Source organism: Vicugna pacos, chromosome X, assembly GCF_048564905.1.
Source record: "Vicugna pacos chromosome X, VicPac4, whole genome shotgun sequence".
NCBI lineage: Eukaryota > Metazoa > Chordata > Mammalia > Artiodactyla > Camelidae > Vicugna > Vicugna pacos.
In genome coordinates this window covers 23,359,889-23,383,543 of record NC_133023.1, presented here as the reverse complement: position 1 = coordinate 23,383,543, position 23,655 = coordinate 23,359,889, and the positions used below count along the sequence as shown (strand labels likewise).

The 23,655-nt window shown below is 35.5% G+C and overlaps 1 protein-coding gene across 3 annotated transcripts in view; it reads left to right on the top strand.

The window, feature by feature from the left end:
• Positions 1 to 23,655, top strand: part of TAB3 (TGF-beta activated kinase 1 (MAP3K7) binding protein 3) — an 84,209-nt gene that overhangs the window by 6,627 nt on the left and 53,927 nt on the right. For all 3 annotated transcript variants that reach the window (XM_072956763.1, XM_072956762.1, XM_072956761.1), the window contains exon 2: positions 20,105 to 20,226. The gene's annotated coding sequence lies outside the window, so the exon portion shown is untranslated. The remainder of the gene's footprint in view (positions 1 to 20,104; positions 20,227 to 23,655) is intronic.

The window sequence follows — 23,655 nt, the reverse complement described above, 5'->3', positions numbered from 1 at the left end:
GTATATTTATGTCAACACTAAGACACTAACATTGGTATATTACTGTTAGCTAAACTGCAGTTTTATTTGATTTCACTAGTTTTCCCACCAGTGTCGTTTTTCTGTTCTAGGATCCAATTGAGGATACCATGTTGTATTTAGTTGTTCAGTCATTTTTAATCTTTAGTGAATAAGCTTCTATGGCTGTAAACGATTTTCTGATTCAAGCTTTCTGCAGGTCCTCAAAAGGCCAGGTGTTTCCCCTGGGGGTGGCAAGCTCAGAGATTCATCTTGGCACTGAACTTAATAGTTTGAAATAAAAGGAGAGGGTCCTATGATAGAGTAAAGAATTCTATGGTGATAGGTTAGAGACTAAAGCATTTTTATAATTTAAAAATATGTTTTCACAGGATTAAATGGGTTGTTTTATGTACTGTTCACTTTTAGTGGATTTAGCTTCAGAATAACAAGACATTCTTTAAAAATTTTTTTTATTTTTATATCTTATTGTGGTAGACAAGACATTCTTTTAAAAATGTTTAAGTTATATAAAAAGCATACTTCATATTGGATATAGAAGCTAACTGGAATGAATTGGAGAAAGTAATTTTTTAGTACTTATAATTCTGATTGGAGAAATTAATAAGTTATATAATAATTTATAGTTACTAATTTAGCACATTTGAATATATATATTGGCTTTAGTTTGTGGTCATCATTTTTTTTTGGCCTTTTTCAGGGGTATTATATGCTAAAGGTGCCACTGTTATTCTAAATTACCACATAGGCCTTAAGTTTGATGTCAGTCATCATTTAGCGTAAACAAAGTTTTCTGTTAGGTTGCATATCATGATCTTTACTTTAGAAAGTCTTGTCTTTTCTGCCGCAGAAATAGCTTTTGGCTATTATCATGGATGGCAAAGAAATTAATTTTGAGTTGGTAACAATTGGATGAAAAATTTTCAGTTGAAAGTGATATGTTGAGACACTGCCAGTAACAAACTCCCTTGGTAAACAGAAATCCCCTGGAACTTACAGAAAATTGGGAGAGGTGTGAACTTAACTAAATAACTTGGATTTTTTCCTACTTACTGAGAGATACTTAGGACCTTGGACAAATCACCCAACTTCAAGGGACCATGGTTTCTTCTTTTGTAAAATTAGGACATTTGACTAGATGTGTGAATCTATTCATTTCTGAGATTTGAAAGACCCTCTTATTTAATAAAAAACCTCTAAGATCAAGTTGTTTGTCTTGGATCTTGATGAATCAACACCAGCCACTAAGTCTAGATATGAATCAGTTTATCTTTTTGGGTTCAGATAGTTTCAAACCAATGTTGCTATAAGTTTGAGAGTCACTAGTTGGTTTGACAGCTCTATCAGTATTTTTCTGTAATTAGCATGTTGTCTAATTCCTGCATTTTTAGTTTTTGTTAATTACTCAATTTCTGTACTTTATCCTGAAGCAATAGACTTCAGACTTTTTTGTTTTCGTATCCCCAGCCATTTTGAAAAAGAGGTACTCCTTCACATATTAAAAAAAAAATTTAATATATGTGCCTAAAGTACACATCAGTAGCGAACAGTTCAGTGAATTTCCATAGACTGAGCACACTTGTGTACCAGCATCCAGATCAAGAAAGTGAACGTTACCAACCACTTAGAAGCCTCTTTGTGTGCCCTTTGGGTCACTTACTACGCTATCCCCCAAGCATTTCTCTGACTTTTGACATCAAAGATTAGCTTTGCCTACTTTTATATTTTATATAAATGGAATCCTATTATACTCTCTTGTGCAGCATTATGAATATGAGATTTATTTGTATTGTGTATAGTTGACTATTCCTTCTCATTACTGTGTAGTTCATTGTGTAAATATATCATTATATATCGTTCTGCTGTTGATGGGAGTGTGGATAGGTCTCAGTTTTTGGAGAATGTCTTTGTGACCTTAGAGTAGGAAAAGATTTCTTAAACAGGATTTTTTAACAATGATAGATATTTGTTTTAGAGTTCTGACTAGAGAGAGAATGAGGAAATAGTGTGTTTTAATATAGGCATCTATAAACAATTTTTTAAATATTAATATATAGTAAAACCTTTTACTCTGTACATCTCAGTATTTATAACTAGGTCTAGGTGACTGAGGTTTGTGCTTTTATAACTGTTTTGATGGAATTCCTTCAAAATCATGTCATGTACTTCCTCGCCTATTTTGACTTGCTAATTTATAGAAATTCTTTACCGTATGCTAGAAATGAGCCCTTGCTCGTTGCAAGGGTATGCTTTTTCATTTTGATATGAATCTTTTGATAAACCAAAGTTCTTAATTTTAATGTAATCTGATTTATCAGTATTTTCCTTTATGTTTAAACTAGACATCAGGTTTAAAATATCCTTTCCTATCCCAAGGTCTTGAAGGTGTTCCCTCCTTTACTGTTTTGGCTTTCATGTATAGATTTAACGTCTACCTGAAACTGATTTTTGTGCTTCGTGTGAGGAAGAAGGCAATACTATTTTTTTCCTACGTGGATGGCTAATTGTTCTATCACACTGTCTTTTCCCTGCTATTGTCAGGAATCAGATACCCCTATGTCTGTGGTTGTGTTTCTTGATTGTTCTGTTCCATTGGTCCTTGCACTGATATCATGCTGTCTTCCTTACTATAGCTTTATCATAAGTCTTCATGTTTAGTAGAACAAGTTCTTCCACTCAGTTATTCTTTGAGAGCATCTTGGCTTTTCTTGGCCTTTACACGTTTATATAAATTTTAGTATCATCTCGGCACTTTCCACACATCACACGTACACATACTAACACAAAATATCTAGGGATTTTGATTGAATTTGCATAGAATATATAGAGCAATTTAGGAAGAATTGACATCCTTATCATATTTTTTTTTACTTTTTTTATTGTAGTATAGTCAGTTTACAGTGTTGTGTCAATTTCTGGTGTACAGCATATTGTTTCAGTCATACTTATACATACATATGTTCCTTTTATCTTATTTTCTAATTCATGAACATGATATACCACTTCATTTATTTAGGTCCTCTTTAATTTTTCTCAATAATATGTATAGTTTTTCCCAGAAAGTCATTCATAAATTTTGAGTTTCATTCCTAAATACTTGATTTTTTGATATTGTATATTTTTTTTTAATGAAAAGCATTTATTGTATCTTCAAAGGAGGGGAGGATATAGCTTAGTGGTAGAGTACATGGCTAGCATGCACAAGGTCCTAGGTTCAATCCACAGTACCTCCATTAAAATAAATAAAAATAAACCTAATTGCCTCACCCCCCTCAAAACTTTTTTTTTAATTAAAAAAAAATCACGTAGGAAGAGTTTGATTTGCTCTCCACTTCTAAGCTAGTGGAGTTACATCCAGCTTGTTTTTTAAAATTGTTTTTTTACTTTCTTTTTTATTTTTGAATTTTTAAAAATTAAAGTCGATTTACATAGTCGATTTACAATGTTGTGTTAGTTTTGGGTGTACAACATAGTGATTCAGTTATACATACATATATATTCCTTTTCCTATCCTTTTTCATTATAGGCTATTATAAGATACTGAATATAACTTCCTGTGCTGTAAGTAGGACCTTGTGATATTATAAGTTTTTATCAACTTCATTTTGTTTGTTGTTTATAAAAATACAGTTGACTTTTGTATATTGACCTTGTATCTAGCAATTGTACTAAACGTTTATTGTAAAGTAATTTATCTTTGGAGTGTTTCTGTTTTTTCCTGTCAAATTGTTATACTTTTGTTACTGTGCTGACTCGTACTTAGATTATTATATCAAATAGAAGTGGTAATAGAGGGCACTATTGTCTTCTTCCCTTTCTCAAAGGGAAAACTTTCAACATTTTTTCATTGAATGTGCTTGCTCTAACTTTTTCCCAGTTACTCTGATTAAAGAAGTTTCATTCTCTTCTTGGTTTGATAAGAGCTTATATCATGAATGATAATGGATTTTATCAAATGCTTTTCCTACTGGTAATATAATCATATTATTTTGCTCCTTGAATCAAATTATGTTGATTGATTTCCTAATGCTGAATCAACTTTGCATTCCAGGAACAAACTCAGTTTGATCATTATCACATTTTCCTTTTATTTTACATAAGAATTTCGTATTTTTGTTCTTGAGTGAGATTGGCCTCTAATTTTGTTTTTCTTGTCCAGTTTTGGTGGCCTTGTAAAGTGAGTTAAGGAATATACTTGCTCTTTGTCTTTAAAAAAACGTTTAAAATTCAATTTATTTAAACTAAAAGGAAAAAATAATTCACTCATTTCTTCTACCTGCACCTCTTGCTTGCAATCACAAATCTGTTCTCTGTATTGTGAGCTTTTTTTTTTGACTCCATGTACAAGAGAGACCATGTGATATTTGTCTTTCTCTGCCTGACTTGTTTCACTTAGCATAATGCCTTTGAGGTCCAACCATGTTGTCACAGATGGCAAGATTTCATTCTTTTTTATGGCTGAATAATATTCCATTGTATGGCATGTGTGTGTGTGTATATACACACACACACACACATATACACACACACATATATACACTATAGTTTTCTTTTATCTATTCATCCATTGATGGGCACTTAGATTGTTTCTGTATTTTGGCTATTATGAATAATGCTGTAATGAACATAGGGGTGCATATATCTTTCCATATTAGTGTTTTCATTTCTTTAGGTAAATACCCAGACATGGAGTTGCTGGATTGTATGGTAGTTCCCATTTTTAATTTTTTTGAGGAATCTCCATGCTGTTTTCCATAGTGGCTGCATCAGTTTACATTACCATCAACTGTACACAGGAGTTCCTTTTTCTCTCCATCCTTACCAACACTTTTTATTTCTTCTCTTTTTGATACTAGCCTGTCTGAGGTGTGAGGTTATATCTCATTGTGGTGTGAGGTATGAGATGATATCTCATTGTAGTTTTAATTTGCATTTCCTTGATGATTAATGATGTTGAGCATCTTTTCATGTACCTTTTGGCCATCTGTATGTTGTCTTTGGGGAAATTTTTAATTTAATCCATTTTTAATCAGTCTTTTTTTTTTTTTGCTAGTGAGTTCTCTGTATTTTTCACTGTAGTTCTTCATATATATATATATATATTTGTATTGAGTTATAGTCAGTTTACAATGTTGTGTCAATTTCCAGTGTAGTGCACAATTTTTCAGTTACACATGAACATACATATATTCATTGTCACATTCTTTTTTGCTGTGAGCTACCACAAGATCTTATATATAGTTCCCTGTGCTATACAGTATAATCTTGTTTATCTATTCTGCATATGCCTGTCAGTATCTACATATTTTGAACTCCCAGTCTGTCCCTTCCCACCTTCCCCCCAGCAACCACAAATTTGTGTTCTATGTCTATGAGTTTGTTTCTGTTTTGTATTTATGTTCTTTTTTTTTTTTTAGATTCTACATATGAGCGATCTCATTTTTCTTTCTCTTTCTGGCTTACTTCACTTAGAATGACATTCTCCAGGAACATCCATGTTGCCGCAAATGGCGTTTTGTTGTCGTTTTTATGGCTGAATAGTATTCCATTGTATAAATATACCACCTCTTCTTTATCCAGTCATCTGTTAATGGACATTTAGGCTGTTGCCATGTCTTGGCTATTGTAAATAGTGCTGCTATGAACATTATATTTCGTATTAGTTCTTTGTATATTTTGGATTTTAGTCTTTTGTCAGGTATGATTTGCAGATATTTTCTCCCATTCTGTAGGTTGCCTTTTCCTTATCTTGATGGTTTCCTTTGCTGTACAGAAGCATTTGGTTTGATGTAGTCTCACTCGTTTATTTTTGCTTTTGTTGCCTTTTGTTTTGGTGTCAGATGCCAAAAAATGATCACTAAGACCTATGTCATGGAGCTTACCACCTGTGTTTTCTTCTAGGAGTTTTATGGTTTCAAACTGGTCATATATTCAAGTCTTTAATGCATTTTGAGTTGATTTTTTGTGTGTATGGTGTAAGATAGTGCTCCAGTTTATTCTTTTGCATGTGGCTGTCCAGTTTTCCCAACACCATTTAATGAAGAGACTGTCCTTTCCCATTGTATACTTTTGGTTCCTTTGTCATAAATTAGTTGACCATATATGTATGGTTTCATTTCTGGACTCTATATTCTGTTCCATTGATCTATGTGTCTGTTTTTATGCCAGTACCACACTGTTTTGATTGCTATCGCTTTTCAATATATTGAAATCCAAAAGCATAGTGCCCCCAGCTTTGTTCTTCATTCTCAGAATTTCTTTGGCTATTAGTGGTCTTTTGTGATTCCATACAGATTTTAAGATTGTTTGTTACCTTTTTGTGGAAAATACCATTACCATTGGAATTTTGATAGGGATTGCATTGAATCTGGAGATTGCTTTGGGTAGTATGGACATTTTAACAATATTAGTTCTTCCAGTCCATGAACGTGGAATGTCTGTTTATTTCTGTCTTCAGTTTCTTTTATCAGTATCTTGTGGTTTTCAAGATCTTTCATCTCCTTGATTGAATTTATTTCTATGTATTTTACTTTTGATGCAATTGTAAATAGGATTATTATCTTAATTTCTCTTTCTCATAATTTGACATTAGTGTAAAGAAACAGATTTTTGTGTATTGATTCATATCCTGCAACTTTATTGAATTTGTTTATTACTTCTAACAGATTTTTGATGGAGTCTTTAAAGTTTTCTGTATATGTCATCAGCAAGTATTGATAGTTTTACTTCTTTTCAAATTTGGATGCCTTTTATTTCTTTTTCTTGCCTAATTACTCTGGCTAAGACTTCCAATGCTATGCTGAATAAAGATGATGAGCATGGACATCCTTGTCTTTTTCTTGATCTTAGAGGAAAAGCTTTAAGGTTTTCACTCTTTAATATGATGTTAGCTGTGGGCTTGTTGGATATGTCCTTTTATTATGTTTAGGTCCATTTCTGTTTCATTGAGTTTTTATCATAAATGAATGTTGGATTTTGTCACATGCTTTTCCTGCATCCATTGAGATGATCATATGATTTTTATCCTTCATTTTGTTCATGTAGTGTATCACGTTGATTCATTTGCAGGTGTTGCACCATTCTTGCATCCCTGAAATAAATCCATTTGGTTATAGTGTATGATCTTTTTAATATATTGTTGAATTTGGTTTGCTAACATTTTATTGAGGATTTTTACATCTATGTTCATCAAGCATATTGGTCTGTAATTTTCTTTTCTTGTGGTATCCTAGTCTAGTTTTGTTATCAACCTAATGCTGGCCTTGGAAAATGAGTTTGGAAGTGTCCTCTCTCTCCTCTTCTATTTTTTGGAAGGCTTTGAGAAAGATTCGTATTAATTCTTCCTTGACTGTTCGCTAGAATTCACCAATGAAGCTGTCTGGACCAGAACTCTTGTTTGTTGGGAGATTTTTGGTCACTGATTCAGTCTCCCCTTTTTTGGTGGGGGGTGGTGATTAGATTTATTTATTTAGTCTTTATTTTTTTAAATGGAGGTACTGGGGATTCAACCCAGGACCTTGTGCATACTAGGCACGCACTCTACCACTGAGCTATGCCTCCCCCCATTTAATCTCCTTAATAGTAATTGGTCTACCCATATTTTCTATTTCTTCATAATTCAGTCTTGGAAGGTTGTATGTTTATAGGAATTTATCTGTTTCTTCTAGGTTTTCCAATTTGTTGGCATATAATTTTTCATTGTAGTCTCTTGTGATCCTTTGTATTCCTGTGGTATCACATGTAAATATTAGTCAATTTTGTTTACTTTTTCAAAGAGCTAGCTTTTAGTTTCATTGATCTTTTCTATTGCCTTTTTGGTCTCTGTTTCATTTATTTCCACTCTGATCTTTGTTATTTCCTGCATTCTACTAACTTTGGGTTTCATTTGTTCTTTTTTCTAGTTCCTTGAGCTGTAATGTTTCATTGTTTATTTGTGATGTTTCTTGTTTCTTGAGGTAGGCATTTATTGCTATGAACTTCCCTCTTAGAACTGCTTTTGGTGTGTGTCATAATTTTTGGCATGTTGTATTTTCATTTTCATTTGTCTCAAGGTATTTTTTTGACTTCTCTGTTGACCTGTTAGTTGTTTAGTAGCATGTTGTTTAATCTCTACATATTTGAATTTTCTAATTTTATGCCATTGTCAGAAAAGATGCTTGATTTCTTCTTACAACTGTTTGTGATTGCGTAGGTCTGATGGGAAGGGAAGGGTCTAGGGGAAAACGGGAAGTGACTGCTAATCAGTGCAGCATTTCTTTCTGTTCTGAAAATGATTATAGTGATGGTTGTACAACCCTGTGAATGTGCTAGAAAAACACTGATTTGTACACTTTAAATGGGGGAATTAAATGAGTATATGTAAAAACTGTTAAAAAGAATGGAGGAAACTTCATTAAGGAACCTTAATGAAGATAATATGTAGACAATAAACAGTAAAAGAGCATAACTGTAATGCCAATACATTTGAAAATTCAGATGAAATGGACAAATTTTTAAAAAAAATGTAACTTACCAAACAGTTGTAAGAAGAAATCAAGCATCTTTTCCAACATATATACTCCCCTACCCTCAACATCCCTCATCAGTATGGCATATTTGGTACAATCGATGAAACAACATGGACACATTATTATCAACCAAAGTCCATAGTTTACATTAGTGTTTACTCTTGATGTTGTACATTCTATGGGTTTTGACAAGTGCATAATGACATATAGCCACCACTGTGGTATCATACAGAATAATTTCATTGCCCTAAAAATCCTTTGTGCTCCATCTTTTAATTCCTCCCTCCCTCCCTGTCCCCAAACCTCTGGGAACCATGATCTTTTTATTGTTTCTGTAGCTTTACCTTTTCCAGAATGTCATTTGGTTGGAATAGTACAGTTTGTAACCTTTTCAGACTGGCTTCTTTAATTTAGTAATATGTCTTTTAAGTTTCTTCTATGTCTTTCATGGCTTGATAGATCTTTTTTTTTTTTTACTACACATACATTTTTTAATTTACATATATATACTGTTCATTTTTTCTAAGAATGTTTAGAGCTTTAGCTTTTTAAACTTACATAGTTATTAAAGGAATAATGCCAACCATAAAATAAGAATTAAGTCAAAAAGATACATACACCTTGCTATTAACAGCAACATTATTTATAATTGCCAAGATGTGGAAGCATCCTAAGTGCACACCAATAGTTGAATAGACAATGGAGATGTTGTATACACACACACACACACCTTGGCCATCATTACTTTAAACTATTTCTCAAATAAATTACCTGTCTCCTTATCACTTATTTCTTCTTCTGGGATTTTTATCTAGGTATATATATATACACCTAGAAATAAACTTAACCAAGGAGGTTACCTATACTCTGAAATATATACACACACATACACATATATATATATAATGGAATACAACTCACCCATAAAAAAGAAGTATATTTTTGCCATTTGTGGCCCTTTATTCACTTTTTTTTCCACTTCAAAAACCACAATTTTATAACTGGCAGAGACATTTCCATTACACCAAGAACAACAAAATACCTAGAAATAAACTTAACCAGGGAGGTTACCTATACTCTGAAAACCAAAATGACACAAAGAAATGGAGAGATTTCTTGTGCTCTTGGATTGGAAGAATCAACACTATCAAAATGGCCACACTGCCCAAAGCAATCCACAGATCCAGTGCAACCCCCATCAAAATACTCGTGACGTTCCTCACAGAACTAGAACAAACAATTCCAGAATTTATAAGGAACCACAAAAGACCCTGAACAGCCTAAGCAATCTTTTGTAGGTCTCTTTTCTTGCTTCTCTTTCTTCTTTTTGTTCTCTTCTCTTATGGTTTGATGACTAGAGAAGGTCTTTTAACATTTGTTGTAAAGCTGGTTTGGTGGTGCTGAAATTTTTTAGCTTTTGTTTATCTGTGAAGCTCTTGATTTCTGCATCAAGTCTGAATGAGAGCCTTGCTGGATAGAGTATTCTTGGTTGTAAGTTTCCCCCTTGCATCACTTTAAATATATCATGCTACCCTCTTCTGGCCTGTAGTTTCTGCTGAAAAATCAGCTGATACCCTTATGGGAGTTCTCTTGTAAATTATTTGTTGCTTTTCTCTTGCTAATTTTAATATTTTCTCCTTATCCTTAATTGTTGTCAATTTGATGACTATGTGCCTTGGTGTGTTCCTCTTTGAGTTAATTCTGTGTGGTACTCTCTGTGCTCCCAGGACTTGGGTGACTGTTTCCTTTCCCAAGTTGGGGAAGTTTTTGGCTGTTATCTCTCCAGAAATTTTCTCAGGTCATTTCTCTCTGTCTTCTCTTTCTGGGACCCCTATAATGCGAATATTAGAGCACTTCCATGTTGTCCCAGAGTTCTCTTCAACTATCCTCATTCCTTTTTATTCCTTTTTCTGTTCTGAAATAGTGATTCCCACTAATGTCTTCTAGCTTACTGATCTGTTCTTCTACCTCATTTAGTCTATTCTTGGTTCCTTCTAGTGTGTTGTTCATTTCAGTGATTTTATTCTTCAACTCTGTTTGGGTATTCTTTATATTTTCCAACTCTTTGCCAAGAAATTCACTCTGTGCATCTGTACTCCTCTTGAGTTCTCTGAACATCTTGGCCATCATTACTTTAAACTCTTTCTCAGATAAATTACCTATCTCCTCATCACTTATTTCTGGGATTTTATCTTATGCCTTGGCCTGGGAGATGTTCCTTTGCTGCCTCATACTGTCTTTCTATGTGTTTGTGTATTCCTTCCACAGACTTTGGGATTACTGTTTTCTTATTTCTGATATCTGCCCCTGGTGGATGAGGCTGGACTAGAGGCTTATGCAGGTTTCCTGGCAGGAGGAGCCAGTGCCTTCCCACTGCTGGGTGAAGCTTGGTCCTGGACCTCTGGTGGGTAGGGCTGTGTCCAGAGGCCTTTGTGGCTTAGGAGGTCTGATGATGGGTGGGGCTATGTTCCCACCATGTCTGTTGCTTGGCCTGAGGCTTCCCTACAGGCTGTTGGGTGGGGCTAGGTCTTGGTGCTAATGATCCAATCAAGATGTCAGCCTCTGGGAAACCTCATATAGATTAACACTCACAGAATGTCTGCCATGAGCTTTTATGTTCCCTGACTGAGTGCAGCCATCCCCCACATCACCAGGAGACCCTCCAAATCCAGTAGTCAGGTCTGGCCCAGGTTCCTGTGAAATCACTGCCTCTGCCCTTGGACCTGGTGCATGTGAGTTTCTGTGTATGCTTCTCAAGCGAATGGAGTCTCTGTTCCCCTAGTCCCGTGAGGCTCCCAGAGCGAAGCCCCTGTGGCCTTCAAAACCAGATGTCCTGGAGTCCCCTTCTCTTCCCAGTGCCCGGACCCAACCTGGGAAGCCTGACATGGGGCTTAGAGCTCTCACTCCTGTGGGAGGGCCTCTGTGACTTAACAAATCTTCAGCTTGTGGGTCATCCACCCAGGGGGTATGGGGCCCAATTATATCACGAGCACGCCCCTCCTACCATCCTGCTGTGGTTCTCTCTTTATGTTTCCAGTTGCAGAAGATCTTTTTTGCTAGGTTCCAGTCTTTTTTCAGTGGTTGTTTAGCATTCATTTGTGGTTTCGTTGTAGTCGCAAGGAGAGGCAAATTCGAGGTCCTACCACTCCACCATCTTGATCATAACTCCACCCATGTGTGTAAATTTTTAATCCAGTCTGATAATCTTTCTCTGTTTTGGAACATTTAATTCATTTATATTTAATGTAATTACTGACATTTTGAGATTACATAAGCATCACATTTTTGTCCCACCTGTTCTGTATTCCTTTTTCTCTTCCTTTCATTTGATTATTTTTTATATCAGCTTTACTTTATTGGTTCAGATATCACATATTCATTTCAATTATTTTCATGATTACCCTAGCACTTACAGCATGCATACTTTACTTAATCAAATTCTCATGTTAATTGATAATTTTATCTTCCTTGGGGTTGAAACAAGAACATTAAAACACTTGTGTTCCATTCACCCATCTCCAGGCATACATGCTCTTGTTGTGTAAGTTAATATCCTGTATGTATGTTTTTCTACAAAAAGCTGTACATATTTAATGTATGTAACTTGATGAGTTTGGAGATAAATTTCTGTACATGTTTTAAATCCCACAAGACATTTTATACAATCAGTGTTTTAGATTTTTCACATGCTTACTTAAGCTTTCATGGTTCTTTATTCATTTCTGCATCTGTGACCTTCCATTTTAGGTCAGTTTTCTTTATCATTTTTTAGTGAGGTTCTGCTCGATGTGAACTCTGCTTTTATTTGAGAATAAATTTCACTTTCATTCTTGATGGATATTTTTTCTGCAGTGGAATACTAAGTTGGCAGTTGTTTTTCTTTCTGCTTCTTAGGAATTCATTACATAAGTTTTTAGCTTTCACTTTTGTTGTTGAGAATTAAGATATCTGTGTAACTGTTCTTTGAAAGTAATCTTTTTCCTCAGAATGCTTTTAAGTTTTTCTTTGTTGATTTTTAGCTAGGAATTCATGAAAGTTCTTGAATTTGTGGCTTGACATCTTTGATCATTTTTGGAAATTTTCAACCATTCAGATATTGCTTCTGCCCCATACAGTCTCTGTTTTCCTTCCGGAATTCCAATTAAGTATGTTGGATGTTAGACCTTCTTACTGTATTCTCATGTTTCTTACCTTCTGTTCATTCTGGGCTTTTTTCCCCTTGACCTGTCTCTGATTCACTGTCTAAACTGTGTCCATTGGCTTTTAAAGCTGTTCATTGAGTTATTTCAGTTTTTATAATTTCAGTAACAGAATTACTCTTTGCTTCTTTTAAAAATCTGGTATATCACCTTTTTATGGTTTCTAGTTTATTGCCAAGATTCTTAAGTTTGGTTTCCATCTCCTTGAACATAGTAAGCATAATTTAAAATCTGTTTGATAATTCCAGTATTTAAAGTCTCTGAGAGTCTCTTTTTATTGTTTGTTTGTATGGCTTTCGATCTTCTCTTGTCTTCCCATGTGTGTGGTTGTCTTTAATTATATGCTGGGTGTTGGAGTTGAAAAAATAACTTGAGAAATTATTTGAGACGGGGATGATATCTTCCAGGAAGGATTTTTTTCATTGGGTGGTATCTTCTTGAGGGAATCTAGGATTACCTAGACTAATCTCAGCTTTCAAGATTTTTCTGGGCCAACCCGATGACTCAAGGCCAAATTGCATTCAGTGTATGGACTGTTTACTTTCTGGCTCATTCATATTTCTGAGGTGCAGCCTTTCAGGTTCCTAATCTGAAGATGGGAAATAGGATTTTCCTTTCGCCCCTCTGGGCCTAGCTAGGTGTCAAATACAGTTTAACTTCTAGTTTCTTCTGTGTTGCTGGGCTCACCTCTCTGAATTCCGGTCTTTTAGTGGATGTGAAAGCACTATCTTGTTGGCTCTTTGATCTTTAAGGAAGTCGTTTCTTATATTTTGTCTAGCTCTATTACTTCTTTTTAGTGGGAAGGTTGGGTCAGATTACCTAATGTGCCATAACCAAGAGAGGTCCTCCTGCTGGCTCTTTATAGTAGAACATGATTTTGTCATGTTTTCCAGGACTTCAGACTCAGCACTTAGTTCTCTTTAAGTTTTGTTTTATATAGCTGTACTCACTTGGATAATTTTGTACATATTTAGTATAAGGTTACTTTCTGTTTGTATGTGTGTAATTATAAATAGTTACCTGAATACTCAGCAGGATTTTAGTTTCTTTAGCCTTGGGCAGTTTCTAGCCCTTGACAATTGACAGATTTATTGTATTTAAGTTTCATCTAAAAATAGTCTCTGGAATGACTCTGAGAACATGAAATCCCTCTTAATTGCTTTTGAAATTGGGATGTACAATATCAAGTAAGTTTCTTTTTCTCTCATAGAAAAGAATGGTTTCCTAGTTATACTATAACCATCATGACTTCTGTCTTATGTACCTATTTGTAGATATAATATATATCTGTCCTTATGAAATAGAAAAAAAAAGAGGCTATTCTGCTGGGATTCCTATTTGCTGCCATGTGAGAGCTCCAGAACAACCTCTTGAGTGAATATGGTGCTTTACAAATTACAAACATTTTCCTTCTATGTAAATTAAATCTCACAACAGCCTTGTGAGATGTGGTATTAAGCAAAGGAGTTGGAAACAGGCCTAAGAGACGTTAAGAAACTTGTCTTTGGCCCCACACCTGGCGAATGGTATATGTTTGTCTATGACTGTTACAGTGTTTTATGTCAGCTGTTGTGGCCTGTTAACGCTTGTCTGTAGACAGACACTCACTGACTTCCCAGTCTTGTCATGTTATGTTTTCTTCTTTCTGTACATCATATAATATAATGACCTCATGACTCATATCCTAAAGATTGAGACGATTGGGAAATGACTCCTTCATATCCCATCCTCACTGCCCCTCACCCCACCCCATTTCTAGAACGTGGTCACACCAGCTTTGGAGTTTGCCAACTCCTCTGCCCTGTTGGAGAGCTTGCTTTGTCACTAATTCTTTCTCACCTCACATGTACAGTTAATCCCTTTCCCTCTCTTTCGACATGCCTCAGTTTCTCTAATTCTGAAAAAGATGCCTCTTTTCTTTCCAGTGCATTTGATATTTTTCTTGTTACTCTTCATGGTTAAACTCAAACTCTCTTACTCCCTTAACTGGGTATCTTCCGTAAGCCTTCCTTTCTTGCTTCTCTAATCTCTCTTGGTAAGATCCCAGCCAAAATCTTGTTTGCTCTGATCCGTTGAATCTTAGGGAGAGCAAAAAGCTTTTATGCCTTAGACCCCTTTCCCAGCAGTAGAGTCACTGCTCTTGTATGTTTGGTGGTGCTTCTGCTTCTGAATGGTGCTCACATCTCTTCAACATCCTTGTAATGATAACCTTAAACAGTCATCTTACATTAGGACTGTGAATGTCAAATGCCCTTGTTTCCTTGGAGCGTATTTAGTTACATGGTGTTCAGTTACTACATGTTTAAGTGTATGAGTATGCTGCTGCCTCAAATTTAGTAATACTCCATTTTATCTTGAGAACTAGTGTGTGTATGTTTTAAATTAATATTAATTGATGTTTAAATATAATGGTTTTGGCTCTTAAGGGTTTTATCTCTGGACTACCTTAAGAACCCTCTTAGTAGTTTTACATCTTCAGCTTTTTCTGTGGGCTCTGTACAAAATAATGAAAATCACCAGCTTTTAAGTATTATTTTGAATATATTGGTTTTTTTCTCCTTAAAGGAGAAATGTAGTGACTCTGATTTTTTCATTTTTAACTTTTTTATTTGTGTACATTTCCAAATAAACAACACAATAACACAGACAAAATAAATACAAAACACAAAAAGTTCAGTGAACCTCTTTGCTGCAGTCATCAACATTTCACCATACTCGTTTCACTGTGAAGACTTACTTCATCCCTAAATAACATGTATCTAAAACAACACATTTTCTTAGATAAGCACGTGTTGTCATATACAACATACCTGATAATGGTTCCATAATTGCATATATAATACTTAGTCCATGTTCAAGTTTCTCCAGTTGTCTAAAAAATTCTTTTTTTGTAGTCAGTTTGATTCATGAGAGGGTTCAGGTGGTGATAGCCTAATCCCATCATGAAGCCCCACTTTTCACCTAATGCTTTTACCATTCATTAATTGCCATTTCATGGATTATTTAAATAAAAGTTGCAAAATTATGATATAATTTAGTCACTTCTGCTATTACTAGCTGAAAATTTTCTCTCTGGAAGAACTTTTTCCTCATTCACTAAATAAAGCCAGTTGATTAACCTGTAGTATCTAGTCAATTCATGAGTTGTTAATATCCTCTATTGGGGAACAGAAGACTGCTTTTTTTTTTTTAGCTGAAACTATTTTATTTCATGAAGTCTTATAATGTACTTTTCTTCCTTCTTGATGAAGTTAAAGTTATTGTTGAATGGTATATTAGTGATTTTGTGGGTAGGGTTATGGGGAGTGCCTCCCAATCCTGAGTGAGCAGTTCTGATTCTCTTGAGAAGGTGTAGCTGCGGGGAGTTGGGGGGAAAAAGGAAAAAAACATACTCCCTTCACTGTTGGGCCTTGCACTGAGAATGTGATGTGTACTTGGAGTGTGGAAATTTAAACATTCTTGTACTTTACCAGAGAATAAATGAGAGTCAGCATAGAGTCATTTAAATTTATAGACCTGTGGCCCTTAAGGGGCCTTAGCACAGTTTTGTAGTCAAACCCATTAAAATGTAATGACTAGTATATCACGGGGAGCTGTAAGGACCCCTGATGTTTTGCCAGGGATGCAGCTAAGGTTTTTATACTAGCTTTCTCTGAAGCCAAATCCTCAGAGAAACTTTGGCAATCCCCTCTGCTGTTGGCTAGCTCTGCCTTAGGCACTAGAGGTGACTTACTGGGAAAAGGTACAGGGAAGTTCAAGCAGTCATTTCTGGTAGTAAAGGTGTGCAAATGGCTGTTTTCTTTTTCATGATCTTTTATTTATACACTGTGACTTGCTCACATGGTCTTCCTTAAACATTTCACAGTTTGAATCTTACCTCTTTGGTCTTTCATTTATTTAGGACAGTGTCTTCAGCGTTCTCTTCAAGTTTTTTTTTTACTGTGAATTATTGCGTATCAAACTGGACAAAGTATTAGTTGAAGTTTCACCAGTTGAAACACTGGAGGTAAGGAGTGTTTAGCTGTGTGTCTGTGTATTCTTGCAAAAAGTGAAACATTTTCTTGAAAACAAATCTGTATTGCTATTTAACATGTTGTTTACCCCACCCTCTCACCCCTGTCCCTTTTGTGCATTTAAGAGCAAGGATGAAAAAAATAAAAGATAGATGTCCAGGTTGTTTCATATGTTTAAATTTAGGCCCTAAATCAGGACTCCAAGTAAATTCTTTGTATAATTCATTTACTATTAGAAACCTCACCAGCAAATGAAAGGGTGACTTCGCAGCTGATTTTGAATAAAATCAGGTCCCAGACACAGTGGTTGGAGTTGGTGGAGTTTGAAAGACCTGCCCCAAGGAGTAACTGAGTGTGCATGCATATGTTGATTTTCCAACTTCCTAGTTTTTATCGTAATAAAATATTTTCTTAGTTTCAGATACATGTTCAATAAATGAGTTGTACTGGTGATATGTCTAGTATTATAAACAAATAAGGGTATAATTTTTTTCATGGTATTGGAGCATAATTCCATTGGTAGATCTGATCAGGAAAGACTGTATAGCAGTCTCAGCTTTGATTTCTAGATAGCTTATCTTTCCACCTTATAGTAATGTTCCCATTCTTGTTAACATCTGTTTCTTAGTGTAATAACATATGTGGGTGTGTGTTGTGAATTAAATACTAGACGAGATGTTATGAGGCCTGTTTTATAGTCTTGGCTTTCTAGCAAGTTTTTAAATCTCTCTAGCCTTCAGTTTCTTCTTGTATAAAACAAGGAGATTGTACTGAGGTTGGATTCAAGGTTTCTTAGCCTTGGCACTATTGATGTTTTGGTCTGGATGATTCTTTGCTGTCAGGGGCTGTCCTGTGCACTGTAGGATACTTAGCAGTATCCCTTACCTCTGTCATCCAATTGTCAGTAGCACCTCTCCCCATTATGACAACCAAAAATGTCTCTAGTCATTGCCACATGTGCCTTGTGGGGCAAAATCACCCAGTTAAGAACCATTACATTAGATTATGTGCAGAGTTCCTCCCAACTTTATAATTCTATTGTTCTTGTTTTAAAAAATCCAGTTCTTTGCAACCCAGCTTAAATGTCATCTCTTCCGTGAAGCTTTCCCCGTTTTTTTTGGTCCTACTTAAATATTTCTTTTTTCTGACAACTTATAAGACTTACATGTTAAGTCTGTTATAACTCTCAGTGGGTTACTCTCTCTTTGAGGACATGAGCTTGCTATATCTCCAAGCCAAGTGCTCAGATTTTATTAAATGAACAATGGACTCAGGAGTATTAAAGGTTAGACATTTTAAAATGAATGATTATAAATGGCATTTTTGTTAATCTTTTAAACCCTTCCAGTAGAAAATTCCCACAGTTTGTGATCTTGAATTTCTGGGTTAAGGACACTGATCTTATCTTTTCTTTTCTTTTCTTTTCTTTTCTTTTCTTTTCTTTTCTTTTCTTTTCTTTTCTTTCTTTTCTTCCTTTCTTCCTTTCTTCCTTTCTTCCTTTCTTCTCTTTCTTCTCTTTCTTCTCTTTCTTTCTTCTCTTTCTTTCCTTCCCCCTCCCCCTCCTCCTCCCCTCCCCCTCTTCTTTAGCTTTTAGAAGGCGGGAGCCTCCAATAGTATGTGAGGGAGCTACACAAAATACACTGAGGCTGCATTTGAGAAAAAAAGTCACACAAAAATTCATAACAGTTATTGCAGCTTTCATATCCAGACGTTTCTCTGATAACTTCACTTTATTCATTAGAAAGCTGCTGTCTATTGAGATAACAGTGAAAAGGAAAGTAAATATTTTTCTTATATAACCTAGAATATCTCACTATTCTAAGTCAGTATTTCTCAAAGCATTCCATAGTAAGAAATACATTTTAATCATGATCTAGTACACACTTCAAACAAGTATTTTGATTCAGTATTTACAATACCGTGTGAAGCACTGTTATTTTCTACTATGTTTTTTTTCTTAAATACTTGTCATCATCCAGTAAATGTATTATATAGTTTACTAATAGGTCACAACCCACCATTTGAAAAACACTGTTCTAAGGAGTCTCTTTAAGTAATAAAATGTCAAGATCTACCTCTGACATATGTTACCTATAGGTTGTCCTGTCTGTCTTTTTAGATAATGTTATTTAAGAATTGACTGGGGAGAAAACTGTTCTGATTCAAGCTGATGGGGAGAAGGTTAACGTGAATATGGGGTGAATTTTGCATTGTCATATCAGGTTGGAAAAAGCTGTTTCACATGGTAGAAAACAGCAGTCATATAGGTGTAAGTACTTCTTGCTCATACTTGAAGTTCATTTTTTGGGTACTGTTTAAGATAAAGTAACTCAGAAATTAAGATATAAGAAAAAGTATGGTGAAGCACTAAAAAATATACATTATATTATAAAGTTATGTTATTTTAGTTCTACTGTGGTTGTAAAATGAGTTTGAGTCGGGAAATTAAGTAGAAACTTGTATGCATGATTGTTCTGTTATAAGCCAGTGTTTGCCTAAAGTGATAAAGTTAACATTGAATTACTAGGTTTTTTAAGAATGAAAATAGTTTCTCAGTGATGGAGAGACAGAATGCTCGTCTTTCAAAATAAGCCAATAAGGCTGTACTATTCAATACATAAATTGTTCTTCCTTGGAACAGAAATAGTTTGTATAGCAGCATTTCTTTCAAAAGTTATACACTATTTTGGCTACACAATTGAAAATTTTATATGTGCTTGGTATGCCTGGGCTTCATCGTTTTTTCTCCAAATAGGGTGGGGCTCAGGATGGTAAGTCACAACCAGGTGTGCTACAGAAGCCTTAAGAAAGCAGGCAATGGACTATCTTTTTATCTATGTGAACTGCTGCTCTCTTCTGTGGGATAATGTTGAATTTAATTACTGTAGAAGACATTTGTGACCTGACGGAAAAGAAGAAGATTCTGCTAGTGGTGATACTTGGAAAAGAACCACCTGCCCTAAAAGTGTGATCTAGCATCCTGCCTGCTGTTACTTTAAGGCACCAGAAGTCTATGAGTTTTTGTCATTTTTCCATATTGAGTTGGAAAGTTAGTAAGAGGATAACTTACCTCCTCATCTTGTCAGATTTTTCAGTCTATTGAAAAGAAGGTGCTTTTGGAGCTGGAGAAGTGAATAAGACTCCTATGCCAGGGTCATAAATCATCTTGCGATAGTTTTTAAAAAATTTTTAAGTTGACTTTAGTTTTTAGAACTGTTTTAATTTTTCAGAAAAATTGAGAAGATAGTCCAGATAGTTCCCCTGTATTCTGTGCCCAGTTTTCTTTATTATTAACAGCTTACATAAATATGGTGCATTTGTTACAATTAATTAACCAGTTTTACCTAATGTGTTTTTTCTGTTTCAGGATCCCACCAGGATACCATACTACAGTTATTGTCGTGTCTCCTTAGGCTCCTCTTGGCTGCGACAGTTTCTCAGACTTTCCTTGTTTTGATGACCTTGTCAATTTTGAGGAGAACTGATCAGGTATTTTGTAGAACGTCCCTCAGGTGGGATTTGTCTGATGTTTTTCTCATGATTAGCCTGGGGTTATGGATTTTGAGGAGGAAGACCACAGTGGTAAAGTGCCATTCTCACATTCTCATCACCTCATGTCAAGAGTACGTGTTATCATGATTTATCACTGTTAATGTTGACTATGGTCAACTGACTGAGAAGATGTTTGTCAAGTTTCTCCACTGTAAATTTACTCTTTTTTTGGATTAAAAACTCCTCTCCATACTGTGTTGTTTGGAAATAAGTCAAAGTATAGTCCACATATAGGGAGAGGAAAGTTTTGCTCCATCTCCTTGAGGGTGTTCTACATAAATTATTGGGAATCCTGCATGGGAGATGTCTCTTCTCCCCCGTTTATTTATTTATTCAGTCATTTCTTTATATTAGTATGGGCTGATGGATATTTATTTTATATTTTGGGTCATAATTCAGTACTACCTTATTTGTTTTGTTGCTCGGATTTTTTTTCTGGTTTGGCCATTGGGAGCTCTTTATTTGTATGCATCCATTTCTATATATCTATGTGTATCAATATTAGGGTAAACATGAGTTCATACTGAAGCCTCCAACTCTAATCCATTACCACATAGGTCATTCTAGCCTTCTTCCCCTGCTTGACTGTAATCTCCCACTCCAACAGTGAGAAATCTGGCTCCCACCATTCACCATCCATTTACCTAATTGGTTAATCCCAGTTTATGTGTATAGATATATATCAGTTTTGTTAACCTCATACCCCCATGGATAACAATATCAGAATTGTTAACCTGTACCCTTATGGGAAGCAGCTTTATCAACTAGAGTACAGTGTTTATGTACAGTTTCTTTTGCTTTTAGTCTTATAAACTCCACTCGTTTCCAAAGTTATTTAGATCAGCATCTTCATCCCACCATCCCCTGCAGTGATATTGTTTCATACATTTGTAATACAGCTAAATTCTGTCATATGGTTTCCATATGGTTTCCTGGGATCCTCTGACTTTCTAAAAGGTTTTTTTAAGCTTGGATACTTTAAGGTTCACTCTTTGTGTTATAAAGTTATATGGGTTTTGGCAAGTGCATAATGTCTTTAAGTATCATACAGAATCACTGCCCTGAAATTCTCCTATACTTCACCTATGAATCCTCCCTTCCTCCCCGTAAACCCCTGGCAATCATGGATCTTTTTACTGTCTGTCATTTTGCCTTTCTCAGAATGTTCTTGAGAAATTTTTAAAGTCCCTTTCTATAGGAAACCTTTGATTTCTCTTAGATACCATTTTTCCCCAACCATCAACTCAGTATTCTTATTGAACAAAATATTTCTAATAAATAAGAATCAAGTTTCTTTTTTCAGATTCCTCTGTTTAAGGTCATAAAGCTTTGTTTATTTTTTAATATCCTTCCTCTTTGTTGCCCACTTCAGAATTGGGAGGAGATCCCAAGTACCTTTTTGTTGGGGAGGTTGGTTGGGGAAGGCAGGGAGTGGCACGTATGGTATATCCTGTATAGGTGGCAGCTGGCAAACAGATGTTCAGTTGTAGGGAGGGGTGTTAAGCTGAAATTTAATCTGAATATACTTCTGTTTGTTTCTGGGGGTTATATTTGATTTTCAAGTTGATGAGTCTTTTAATATGAATATTATTTTAGTCCATAGTCTATCTCTTTTGAGAATATAACAGAATATGAGGTAGATGCATTGATTATGTGACTATTTCAAAATGGTTTCCACTGTAATGAAAATCCTGTAGATGATAGTTTTAGAAATTATTTGGAAGGCTCATTTAGAGGGAAGAATAACTATCATATTCCTATCCCTTTTTGGTAGCATCTTTACATATATGCATGAAAATCCTGAAATTGGAACTCTTACCCCTCCAGTAAAAGATCATTTGTTACAATCCAATATCAGCCCCTTCTTGTTACTGTTTGCCTTGAAGGATTCACAGTCTGGTACAAAAACTCTTCTGTTTTAAAAGCTAGTTTTGCTTTAAACTGTACAATGTCTTTAAGAGTTATGACATCAGAATCTTACCATGTAGCCAACAATATAGGAGAATAATGATTAAAACATAGACTTCAGGTTTGTATCCTAGCTTTGCTTTTTGTTGACTTTGTGAGCACAGGCAAACTATTTGCCCTCTATGAGCCTTACATTTCCTCATTTGTAAGAATGTGATTATTACCTCTCCCATGGGATGATAATGGGGATTAAATGAAATAAAGCACTGAGTACATAGATATGGCTCAATAAATATGATCTAAAACCCTCCAAAACAGCAAGAAAATGAATGAAAGTTCCAAAGGTTTATGCTAGTATACATGTTTATGTTTAACAGTTACTACTTGGGCCAGGCCAATGAGAAAAGTGAATGATTCCTTTATTTTTTAATCTTAAAATTTCTCTAAGGACAAGACTAACTTTTCTTCAAACCTGGGAAATGCTCACCTCACCAAACTTGACACGCTAGTAGTGGATGTCAGCCTGAGATACTGTTGCCTCTCTACAGGCCATTTGGGGATGCTGCTGGGATTTTACAGGTGCGGCCAGGATGCTAAACACCTTGTGACACACAGAACAGGCTTGCATGGTGAAGAATTACTGTGCTCCAGATTGCCACATCAGTAGCATACTGTTGAGATACTAGACTAGACTAATGAGTACTGTACTATCTGTAAACCTTTATGTTGAACACATGTCAGGTATCACAGACCCAGCAAATATGTCAATGAATGAAGCAAGACCAGGCCTCAGTGTCTGGGACATTCTAGGGAGTGTAGGGACTAGGCAAGCTGGAGAGCATGGGTCCTTTCTAAACCAGGAAGTGAAGGTTCGGCTTCAGCTAATTGTTGTTGGTTGTTGCTTCATCTTCTGATTTTTCAGAGAAAAGCTAGATATCCAAATTTTTATGTGAAGTCTTCCTATTTTAAAGTATGGCTCAACTTTCTTTTTTAACGTGCCAAGGCCAAACCAAGCATATTGGTAGGCTGGATTCAGCCCACAGACCTTTGGTTCATAACCTGTGATATAATTATTTTAGGAAGTAAGCGAAAATACTGGCAGAGGTCAACAGTCAGGGCCATAACAGCGCTGTCCTGCATATTTGCTGAGCTCAGAAAAGGCTGTGGAAACAAAACACTAGGTGTAGGGGTCATTTTCTAGAGTGTGGAGGAGTGTGACTTCAGAGCAGAGCTCTGGGGGAGCTTCCTCTCTGGGTGGGAGGAGGAATTCTCTTCAGAGAAATTCCAGGACCTACATTTTGAGGAACAGATTCCATTGTGCCTTGAGGCTCCAGCACTCCTGAATTAGGGGGGTAGATGCACCCCTGGAGGAAGCCTCAGAGTGATTCCACTGCTAAGCATACCTTCTTGAGAAGCTCCTCAGTCTCCGTGCTGTCTTCAGAAATTAGGAGTTCCCTC